We start from the raw sequence: 12,035 nt of genomic DNA, 5'->3' as shown, positions 1-12,035 counted from the left end.
TAACATTGTTACAACCCAACTCAGCCAGGGGTAGGGGGAAGTAAACATTTAAACCAGATGTTATTGGTTTTGTGAAAGAAAATAGCAGTTTATTGCTTTTTTTTTTCAGTTAAGGTTTCTCTTTCTCTTGACAAAATACAAACAAAAGGAGGGTACTTAACAAGTACAAACCATTAAAAAGGGGGTAAAACCCAAAATACCAAATTAACAATAAAATACACAACAACCATTAATTTAACTAAAAATAATCCCACAATAGTCGGGACAAGAAGCTAATTTGCCACTGGTTCGTTCTAACAACAATCTGAACAACAAAAAAGGGGACTGAAAAGCTTTAGTCCCTATTTAAAGTATACAAACAACTCAAAGAAAAGCTTAACAAGCTTTCAACAAACTCCTTATGCCAGGTTAGAAAAAGGTTCTAACCATCAAGCAAGCTAACCAACAAGCAAGCATGCAAACAATCAAAGTCAATGGTTTCAAGACACCCAGAGCGAGGCGAGCTGTTCAGTCCAAATCACAGCCGCTCTTAGTGGCAGGGGCAGAGAGTTTATATAGGGTGACCTCTTCGGTGATTGGCTGCGCTATGACAGAGACAGGAAATCAACAGTCCAACATGAGCTCCCGGAGACGTCCAGCAGGAGGAGTGCAGAGCACCAAGGAAGATCCGAGTCCAACAGGAACAACAAACAAGAGAGCATCCAGTGAAGAAGAGAGTAATCAGAAGATGTCCAGCAGGAGGAGAGAAGAAGAGATCCGAGCCCAACAGAAACAGTGCTACCAAGAGCAACGAAGAAAACGGAGCTTTGCAGCCGACCGGCCAGTCTGTTGACAAGGTTACAAAACAAAACAAACACATAAGGCCACCAGCCATAACACAAATTAACAAAGTTACAAATTAACAATTTAATCACTGCTTAACATCTAAAGACAACTTGAAAAATTTTCATTTAAACATCAGAAGTCTGTACTCCAATTTCAATAAATTTAAGCGATATTTACATACACTTTCATCTTCATTTAATATTATTGCAAACTGAGTGACTTGGATGAATGCAGAAAAGTAATATAATTTATGATTTATTAACAAAAAAAAAAACAAAGTTGGAGGTGAAGCAGCATTTTATATAGACAAATGTCCTAGATGATGTCAACTGTGATTGAAAATATATTTTTTATTACAATATTAGAAGTTGTACTTACAGATTACCAGTGTCCAACACAGACACTTTTAATGAGATGCTGGAGAGTAAATTTACTGGAATAACCATCAACGTTCTGTTTGTATGTGGACATTTTAACATTGAATTGATAAATACTGATAATCACAAACATACAAATGATTATATTACTACAATGCACAGTTTAAGTCTTTTTCCAGAAATTACCAGACCGAGTAGAATCACACCTGACTCATCTAGTTTGATTGACAATATTTTTTCAGGTGCAGCTGCACAGCTGCTCTGCATCAAGGCTCATCAATTTAGCATTTATAAGCTGCCAGAGTCGTCAGGAGGCGTCAGATAAAACAATCATTTGTTCAGACTCAAGTTCAGCATTATTAAGTTTAAAACATAATCATTCAGAGGGTAGACCAGACATTTTGTTGGAAATAAAACTTACTTTATTTAGAATACAAAGAATGGGATTAATATTAGTGTTTTTATGGGTACCAGCACATGTAGGAGTTGGAGGGAATGAGAAGGCGGACAGGATAGCAAAGAAGGCAACACAAAACAACATTAGCTTTATAATAAATATTAGTAGGTCAGAGGCAAGAAATATAATTAAACAGAGAATCAGGAAAGAGTGGCAAAAAAGGTGGGATGAAGAAAAGAAAGGAAGATGGTTTTACAGAATCAACAAGATAGTAGGAGAAGTAAGAACAGGAAGAAGGAGTAGAAAAGAGGAAAGATTAATTACAAGATTAAGAATAGGACATACAGGACTTAATTCTACATTGTTCAAGATAAAGAAACATAATACAGGAAAATGTGATTATTGTGGAGAGGAGGAAACAATAGAACATGTAATATTGAAGTGTCAGAAATATGAACAAGAAAGAACAATTTTAAGGAGAGAATTTGTAGGTATTAAAGAAAATTTTATATTGAGAGATACTTTGCAAAGAAGTTTAGGTAGCAAACATATTCAAATTATAATTAGATTTTTCAAAAGCACTAAATTAATAAATAAAATTTGATTGTTGTAATAGTAAATAAGATTTAAAACCATGAAGAACCACACTCCATACCAGTTGGTGGCGGTAATGCACATTTTCAAGTTATTTGCCAACTGCCAAAAAACAACACAGAAGAAGAAGGAGGCGTCAGATTGTTAACCCTCCTGAGTGGTAATCAGCTCTACTGACCATGCCTGCAAGACTGATTGTGATTTTGCGGTTTACCTGAGTTTTCTCTGTGCTCTGCCTCAATGTAATCAAGACCCTGAAGACCCAGATCCAGAGTTATTGTGTCAGATGTCTTGTGCCAGTGGGTAAATTGACTTTTTCTCCATTGAGAGCCTTCTTTACCCTCCGGAAACCTTCCACCTCAAGGATAATAGTGACTGCTCCTCCTGACTTATTTTGGGACCCAGCCCTGGATTTCAACATTAAAACTCTGGTACAGACTTTCCTGAACTTTCAAACTAAATTGCATTTAACTGACTTCCAGCAACTGAGGAAAGCGGGGTAGCAGCAGACTTCCCATGAGGCCACTGTCTGAATAAGAGCACCCCCTCTCCAACAAGCCAACCTCTTCCACACGGCCTTCCAGAGGTACCGGATAGGGGAGACAAAGGACGCTAATGTCTCTTTGCTGGCAAACAGACATAAACTTTTCAACTGGGTCCAAGGATGTCCTACGATCATCGATCATATGCAAAGATAAGTACGAATGAAATACTGTCTGTGTATCTGGTATTTTCATTCATCAACGGGGAAATTAAGGTGTAAGAATTACTTACTTTCTCTCTGAGGCCTTGATTGAAATACGTTTGACTTTGAGTTGACTTATTTTTGTTAATAAATTCTTGTATTTTAAGAAATTGTGTGAATTCATTCCATATATGTGCAGAGTTTTGCTGTTCAATAATGTCAGAGCTCATCTCACACCTTTCTATTTTGTCCTAATACCATCGCCTTACTGGACTGGTATTCACAGGACAACCCTTAACAGACCGAAATATTATTTGATCAAATATTAAAATATTGATATTAAATAATATTCTCAGATTCATAATCCCAACACTTACTACCTTTCATCTCCCTGCTTAGGGTGCACCCTGCAAACCTCGCACACCACCCACTTAGCACAACCACCTCTCCTGTCTCTTTGTGGCTTTACTCACCTCCTCCGGACAAACCACTCCTTCTTCGCACGTTCCTGTCATCCCTGCTCACCTACTTCTCTTCCTCAGTGCCCCGACCCGGAAGAACCAGACCACACTTCAGAGTTAACCTGTGTTTCAATAAACCTGTTTAACCTTCATGCTGCCTCCATAATTGTAGCTTGTCTCCTGTTCAATGACCATGACAAATACAAGAGATACAAAAAAAACTTAACAAATATTTTTAAAATATGTAAAAATAACTCTTGCAAGAAAATATGAGATAAGAATGAAAACTATGAAATTCTTTGTGAAACTTGGATCAGATTTCTCTACAACTATCCCTGAAACACTAAACACTGCACAAGGGATTGATAAATTAGTAGAAAGAAATCCAAACCCACTATTCCTTAGCAACAGAAAAATAAATAATTGATACTGTTAAAAATGTAAAAATAAAAGATCCACTGACATGACATCAATATGTCCTTGGTAAAACATGTAACTGAGGGGATTTCAAAACTGGTACAAATCCACCTGTGTCTTCAATCAATCATCCTCTGAGGCTTTGCTTTTAAGGACCTCCAGTTATGGATTCCCCGCTCTTCTGCTGAGCTTCGACCCTCCTCTGCCCCACCTCCACCATCTCCCTTCCATACTCCTCCCGGCTCCCACACCTTAGGCCTTCACTCCACCACCAGTATCTTATCCCAAGGGGAGAAGACTCATCTAATTCTAACCCTAAGACGTTCATTCAAGCTCATGTCATTGTCAGCAATCATGTCTTCCTCCGGGATCCGAGCGCCAAAGATGTTAACTAAGACATAAGAATTGCCGTTGATAAGAAGAAAATTGGTGCTGGAGTGTTGATATTAGAAAAGCTTTTGACACTTTAAATCATGAGTTACTGTTATAAAAGCTGGAACACTATGGGATCAGAGGGCTTGTGTTACAGTGGGTTAAAAGATATTAAAGTGGGAGACACCAGTGTGTGAAACTGAGAAATGTGTGTTCACAGCATTTGGACTTGTGGGGTTCTGCAAGGGTTAGTTTTGCTTCCTAAAGTTTTTGTAATTTATGTAGTTGACAGATGCAAAATATCTGAAGTTATGAAATTTGTATTTTTTGCCAATGACACAAACGTTTTCTCTACCGAGATACTCTGAAACTGTTATTTAAAGATGTCACTGAAGAAATGGTTTGATTCTAACAAACTATATTTTTTGTGTCCAGTCTTGGCATTCAGGCATACCACATAGGGAAGCTGGTTGCCTAAATTTGCCTGGCCAGATTTCCCCTACAAAAAGCAGATCTCAAGATGAAATCCTAATTGCGTGATTAACTTTACCAAATCAAGTCTTGATCCAGCATCATAATAGGCAGGCCCCATTGATGTAATAGTAACTTGGGGGGCCTTTGGATTTCTGTGGCTCAGATCTCCTCCATGTCTGTTCCAGGTCCAGGGGGCAGGTCTCCTCACACTCCTATTTTATATTTTTATGGAGAAACCTTACCAAGCCCGCTCACAATTACACCAACAGGTGTTTTGATTCAGGTGTTAACAGATACACAGATATTGAGCCACAATTACCACTAAATACATATTGCATTCATTACATGCACTTTTCAGTAACATTGCTGTTGTTATATATATTTCTGCAGGTGTAGAAGCAGTGTTCTAGGGTGTAATCTTGCATTTTCTTCATCTTTCTTTGTCTCCTTCATTCTTTTGTCCTTTTCCTTTTTCCTTTTTGCACACTCCCAACCACAGATCATAATCTTTCCCGTCCATGCCCCCAGCTCCCAAGGCCCAGCCACCATGACCACTGGCCTACCAACCAACCAGGGGCGCTGGGGAGGCACCTCTTACCTGACTCCTAGACAGCAACACCCCTGGGAGCCATCTCCATATCCCTTGGCCCCCAATGTCGAGGCAGCAAGTCATACCTCCTATGCCACTAAGTTAAGTATTTAATTATTGGTGACCAAATAAATTCAAATTTATCCTGTTGGCTTTTCATACAAACAGATATTCTTTCCACAGAAAAAAAAATATTGTAACAAATTTTTAAAATAAATTACATTTTGTTTATTGTTCCAGTTCTTAAGTATATTTTTTTGCAATGCTTAGAACTGCAAGGAAAAGGTGGCGTCCAAATACACTTTTGTGACAAACTGTGAGTGAAATCAAAATAATGTTGTTTGGGAACTGTAAATCAGAAAAGGAATTGAAAATGGAAATAAATGAAGCGAATGTTGAAATGGTACACAAAGTCAAATGTCTTGATGTTATTATGGATAAAAAACTAAATTGGAAACCTTGCAGCAGAAACATTCAAAGTAAAATACCCCAAAGTTTTTTTATATTACACAAAGCTAAACATGTGTTAGATGAAAAATCAGAACTCATTTTGTACTGTTCCTTAGTTTTACCATATTAAAGTTAGTTCACAGAGGTCTGTGAACTACAAAACAACTCTAATATCATTTATCATATTTTGTGCAATTAACAAGGCTCGGTACCTGGATCATACTAAACCACTTTTTATTCAATCAAAATTATTAAAATTTACTGACATAGTTAAACTAAAAACAGCTTAAATAATGTGTAAAGTTAAAAATAGCCAAATGTCAGAAATTAGTCAGTTATTCCAGAGAAAGGGCTTCATGCACAACACACACTTACTTGTTAATAAAGTACACCATTCTGGTACCGGGTGTCAGGTAGCATTCAGGTGACCACAAGTTGGCTTTAAAAGGAAGATCCATGCACCTGTTCTCCATTCATCCATTATTCCATTCATGTCATGAGCTTCTGTTCTCTGTCTTCCTTCACCTCTGGTACTAGAGCAAAATATGCTCATTACTGTGTTTGAGTCCAGTCTGCACTCAACTCAGTGATCTTTGTGTATTGCCCCGTACTTACACTGGGTTTGACAACCAAGCCTTCAGAACTGCATTTCAGTATCCACAATTATAGCGTAAACGAGTAGTTATACAATGCATGTTTAGTGTGTTTTTGCAAACATATCAGTAATGTTTAAACGGTAGGTTCTTCATCTTCGCTGCTGTATTTGTTGCTTCTGTTGTCTGCAGCTTCGACCCTAAACCCATCTTGGTTTTGTTGAGATAACACACTGCACAGTACGTTACAAACCAGGATTGACTCCTTCACATTTATTTTCCATTGGTCCATAGCGCTACCTTTGCCAATGCCACAGGCTGACTGGAATTGGATGACTAAGCTATGACCCCATTATTTGGTTATGTTGTTATTTTTTGTTTCCTTTTATTGTTGTTTCACTTTGTCTCAATGTTACCAAAGCTGATGACCAAAGGAATGAGATGATGATGTGAATGTATGGTTTTTGTATTTTTCTCATTGAATGACATAGACAGGTATGAGTTAGTCAGAGTTTAGTCTTGCCCAGTCATAGGCCTTTGAGAAGCGAACTGAACTGTGAACTCCCGTTCCTGCCAAGAGGAACACAGGGACAGTATTTTTGTTTTTATTTTTGCTTCTTCATGGATCATGGATCATTGAGTTTCAGCTCCTATGATGGATGGACCCGGTAGCTTCAAGGACTGCGATTAATCACACCCCTCGAACCCAGGGGGGATGTTGTGGCCATCCATTTTGGTCGCATAATTGAACATCCACAGCTCAACAGACATCGCAGCTCTGATTATAAAACTCGCTGAAAATAAAGTTTCGAGGTCATTTCCAGCGTGTCTCATGGGACGATGCAACGGAGGCGCATATCTGGTGAGACAAAAGCTTTCAGGCGAACTTTTTCTCCAAACGGCCATTCCCGGAAAAGCTTGAAAGCTGGAAATGTGTCTGATACAAGAAGGTCAGAAGATTCATATACCGATTGAAGACCACGCCGACACCGGGCGCAGATGAAAAACCCACAGAGGTTTTATTTCCAAGGAGATGAGTTTCCTTCTTGTTGATTCAGTCGACTAAACGGTTCTTCATATTTTCCCCTCCTGGACGGATGAGAAGTTTACCGTTTTTTTTCTTGAGTTGATCACGGTCGCGTGACCCCCCCCTCGTTTTCTTCAGACCTGATCCATCCTCAACCGATGGAGAGAAGAAATCAACGTCAAAGTAATTTTGTTCTTTTCATATTAAACCGGATAGGTGCATTTAGAGGTCTTGGGCAGGATGAGGCAGTTAAGGTGATGTAGGATCACCAGTAGTTAATCTAAGGTATTAACTTGTTGCATGCAATACTGATTGAAGTGTTTTATGCTGAGCTGTGTTTTGATTTGCTGCACAAGCGCTACTGAATCGTGCGTGTTCACATTTTGTCTGGCTGATCCCAAATCAGCCAGGAGTTAGAAGTTGGACTTTTAAAAGTTTTTCATTCAAAGCAACTGCAGTCTGGGCCTCGCCCGACCACTCTTTGTTCCAGTTTTATTACTGGAGTTTTTCCACTGAGTTCCCGCTTCAGAGTTTTATGACTCTTTGTTCGAGATTTGAGGCAATCAGCTGCTGGAGGCTAAAGGGGCGTGGCCCCACCGTTTTATCAGCTGATCGCTGCAATCAAGACATCAGCACAACAGGAGGATCTCTTTCCATGTAACCCAAATTGCACATTTTCTCCATAAAACTGCTGGCTTGATCTTCATAGACACTCAATGTGCATATATTTTTTTATTATTATTATTGTTAGCTAATCATTTTTATCCCCTTTGTGTAGAATAGTGCTTGCTAGTTAGGTGAAGGTTTTTGGACCAGAATAATGGTATATCAGGATTATTTGACTTCAATAAATTTTCATATATCTAATTAAGAGAAGCGTTCGTGTGATTTATCTGTCTAAACAAGGTCAAAGTTCCCCCACCTTCGGTGAAGCAGTTGAATAAACAGTGACATTTTGTTGTTCTGGTTAATAATTGATCAATTATTAAAGATAATTAACTAATCGTAATTATTAAAGCCCATAATTACACCAGGTGACATCTCTGATTTCTATTTGTAAGTAATGATTTTGGTTAAGAAATGATTTTTCTGAATTATGATTTTTAATTATAATTCTTGATAAATATTAATTAATCAATAATCATAATCCTTACATGTGTCAAGAAAATAAATCCTAACACCATCATACCACCACCACCAGCCTGAACTGCTGATACAAGGTGAGATGGATCCATTCATAAATGATGTTTATAGCCAATTCTGATCCCACCGTCTGAATGTTGTAGCAGAAATCGAGACTCATTGGACCAGGAAACATTTTTCCAATTTGTTTTTATCCAGTTTTGTTGTATAAATTATAGTCTCAGTTTCCTGTTCTTAGCTGACAGGAGTGGCAGCTGGTGTGTTCTTCTGCTGCCATAAGCCATCTACTTCAAGGTTCAACATGTTGTCTGCTTAGAGATGGTAGTCCTCATACATATGGCTGTTTGTTACAAGTGATTATTTGAGCAACTGTTGCCTGTCATCTTGAACAGGTCTGATCATTCTCTTCTGACATCATCAAAGCATTTTCATCCTCACAAATGCTGCTCGCTGGATATGTCCCCCTTTTTCAGACCATTCCGTGTGAACCTGAAAGATGCTTGTGCTAATCAGTAGATCAGCACTTTCTGAAATACTCATACTAGTCTGTCTGACATCAACAACAATACCAGGTTAGAAATTCATGTACAACCCTTTTATTCCCTATTCTGATGCTTGGTTCAGACCTCACCACATGTAGATACAAAAATGTGTGGAGTTGCAGTCTTGGGATGGATGGTAGCAATTTGAGTGCAACTGAAATCATAAAACTACGTAAAATATTTAGAAAGACATAACCTTTTTGCTCACTGTCTGACTTTAAATCCGACAAACATTTCCTGTCCAGCTAGGATTACAAAAACATATCTATTAACTACATACAACAATGAGTGACCGAATATTTTAGATATTTAGATGATTTCCAAAAACCTAGAGTGTACACTCAGTTTGATGATAGCTTAATGGCTTGTGAATATTTTAAAAGTTGAATGGTGTTTCTAGCTGAAAGTATGTAGAAGTAGTAAGCTGTGAAAGAGCGCAAACTTTGTGCCGCATTTAACACAATTTTTTAGATTTTCCATTCATGGGACAAAAATATAATTAAAAAACTGTATATTTAAAAGGTATAATAGCTGAAAATTACCAAATGTCATAGCATAATTTTACAGAACAAGCTGAACATTTTGATACCTGAAGGCCAAGCCCATTTAAAGCTTTGTATTGTAAGGATGAGAGTTTTGAAGTTAATTCTAATAGTAATAGGTAGTCAGTGTAGGTATCTGAAACTGGATTAATGCGTTTTCTCTTTGTTTGTGTCAATAGCCTGTAGATGCAATATATTGGATAATTAAAGCCCTGCTATGCACCTTTTAGTTTTCCAGAAAATATTGCATTATAATAATCTCTTCTAGTTGACACAGAGGCATAGATGCATATTTTTGTAGATAACAATGTTTTGTTTTTGCTAAATTCCTTAGGTGGAACATCTTTTTATATGGAACATCAAAAGCATTTTCACACTGAATTCACTCAAACTTATATAAAGGTTCCATCAATTTCCATAAATAGGCAAATCTGATCAAAATATCTTGATCAATTGTTTTAAAATGCTGAGTTTTGAAGGATGAGTCTGAAGACACTATAATATAATATAAGTATGAGTCTTTTCAGTGGTTGTTGGTTTATTTGTTTGAAAAATGCCAGCATGCAAGGAAGTATTTACAGTTTTCAGTGGTGTAGTTTAGATGTGATAAGCCAACCCACCAGAGAATGATAAACATGGAAGATATTTTAGAGACCATGGCCTCCTCTGTTGTTTAAATCATGTAGAAATCACCAAATATCTCAAGTAGGTAACAGAATGATGATACTTTAACAAATATATTTTGATTCTGCATTCTGTCACAAATATAGAGTGCAGTCACTGTTGAATTTTAAATAGTTAATATCTGAGCATATCATGGTTTTCTCACCAACAGCTGGGCTCAGACTGTGGGCAAACTAAACGGACATTACCTGCACAGCACCAGGCAGTTACAGAGGAAATCAGCTGACCTGTGTGGTTTGAACTCTGGTGAGTCGTAGGGGATGTAGGGGATGTTTATGTGTCATAGCGGAAAGACAGACCATGACAGTGGTGCACATGCTGTGTTCCATCTAAACCTCCCCCGGTAGATCAAAAGTAAAGGAAATGGATGATGGTGGAGAGATGTTATGTAGGCGTGACCTGGTTTGACTGCACACAGGCAGACACAACAGGGGAATGTATGAAGATGGGCAACCTGTTGGACTGTGGTACAAATGGAAAAATTAACAGTTTAGTGACGTACAGCATCGTACCACAGACTTTCCCAAATACATAAAAGCTTACTCCTACCTACCCTTGATAACGATTTTAATACAGCCTATTAAGACAAAGTGGTAAGTAATATGTTCACCGAGCACAAGTTAAATGTCATATACTTTCCATTAGCATAATTAGTTAATAACATCATAGTCTATTATTCACCTCCTACTACTACTGGTACTATAACTGGGCGTGCCAAAAATACCTAAATGCTATGTTTGTTAATATTATGTAATAATTACTATTCATATACCACTAATAATAATAATAATAATCACTTTGTTTAGACAAGACCAATTCACAACAAATAGAGACTGACACTTCCTTATATCAGGTTGGCAAAACCCCATGTGGCCGGGCACCCCTCTGTGAAGAGCAGAGGTGAGAATCAACCTAACTTTCACGCAGACATCTCGACTCCTCTGTGATAAACATTTCCCCTTTAGCTTGTAAATGAAGTGGGATGACCAACAGGAAGGAGCAGGAAGGAAGGTGGAAGCCATTGTCACCTCAGAAGGAAAAAAGCAAGTTAAATTTTTTTTATCACAACAAATATCGTCTTTAGGCATTTCACAAGACAAAACGGTCCACTTCCAAACTATTTATATTGAATCCAATTTGGTCCAAATTCTATTCAGATCGGTTTACTTCAATGTAGTACAATCCAGTTAAAATCCAAATACAATCTAATTATATAAATATATGGACATTTGGTTATGTAATATAACTTTTATAACTTTTATGTAATATAAAATGCTAAATTTAAATAACACAATGAAATGATTAAAGCTGAAGAAAAGACCTCTTCAAACCTTTTTGTAAAATGTAATTTTAGAAAGAAAATCATTTATAGCGTGTTATAAATTTGGTCACTCCCCACATTTACTCCTACTTCAAATGGCTAAAATGACACAAGATGTCGGGGTTCTGGGTTCAGTGTGTGTGTTTGTGTTTTTTTTCAGTTTCCAGATGATGCTGGAGTTTCTCAGGTGTGCTGGATGACAGGTGCAACTGATCTGCTGATTGCTTTGAGGAGTATTTAAGCAGGAGGCTGCCAGCACTTTGATGCCAGAGTGTTTGCCTTCAGTGGTAAAAAAAAATTAGCCACTACTAAGCAATGCTTTGTTCTTTGTCTCTAAGCTGATGTTGCCTTTGCAGGCAGAAACCTGAACCTTCTGATCATTCTTCGTTGAATTTTAACTTCGGTTCCAGAAGTTTCTGGATGCTCAAGATTACCTATGTTTGGTGGATTTTCGTTTGGATTTTGTTTCCATGTACCAAGCTGGCAGCTTCCTGTTATCCTCCATCTCCTGAACCAAGGCAGAAGCGTACCCTGTCCACCCT

At 37.8% G+C, this 12,035-nt stretch overlaps 2 long non-coding RNA genes across 2 annotated transcripts in view; both read left to right on the top strand.

Moving 5' to 3' along the window:
• The first annotated feature begins 8,709 nt into the window (after nt 1-8,709).
• The window catches only part of LOC124874262, a 26,525-nt gene continuing 23,199 nt past the window's right edge, over nt 8,710-12,035 (top strand). Inside the window, exons 1-2 of the long non-coding RNA XR_007039737.1 lie at nt 8,710-8,976; nt 10,324-10,418. This is a non-coding gene — a long non-coding RNA (uncharacterized LOC124874262). The remainder of the gene's footprint in view (nt 8,977-10,323; nt 10,419-12,035) is intronic.
• The window catches only part of LOC124874264, a 593-nt gene continuing 303 nt past the window's right edge, over nt 11,746-12,035 (top strand). Inside the window, exons 1-2 of the long non-coding RNA XR_007039740.1 lie at nt 11,746-11,780; nt 11,850-12,035. The exon at nt 11,850-12,035 is cut by the window's right edge and continues 146 nt beyond it. This is a non-coding gene — a long non-coding RNA (uncharacterized LOC124874264). The remainder of the gene's footprint in view (nt 11,781-11,849) is intronic.

This window comes from Girardinichthys multiradiatus, chromosome 9 (assembly GCF_021462225.1).
Source record: "Girardinichthys multiradiatus isolate DD_20200921_A chromosome 9, DD_fGirMul_XY1, whole genome shotgun sequence".
Taxonomy (NCBI): Eukaryota; Metazoa; Chordata; class Actinopteri; order Cyprinodontiformes; family Goodeidae; genus Girardinichthys; species Girardinichthys multiradiatus.
The sequence above is the reverse complement of the archived record's forward strand: the minus strand, read 5'-3'. Positions and strand labels throughout refer to the sequence as shown.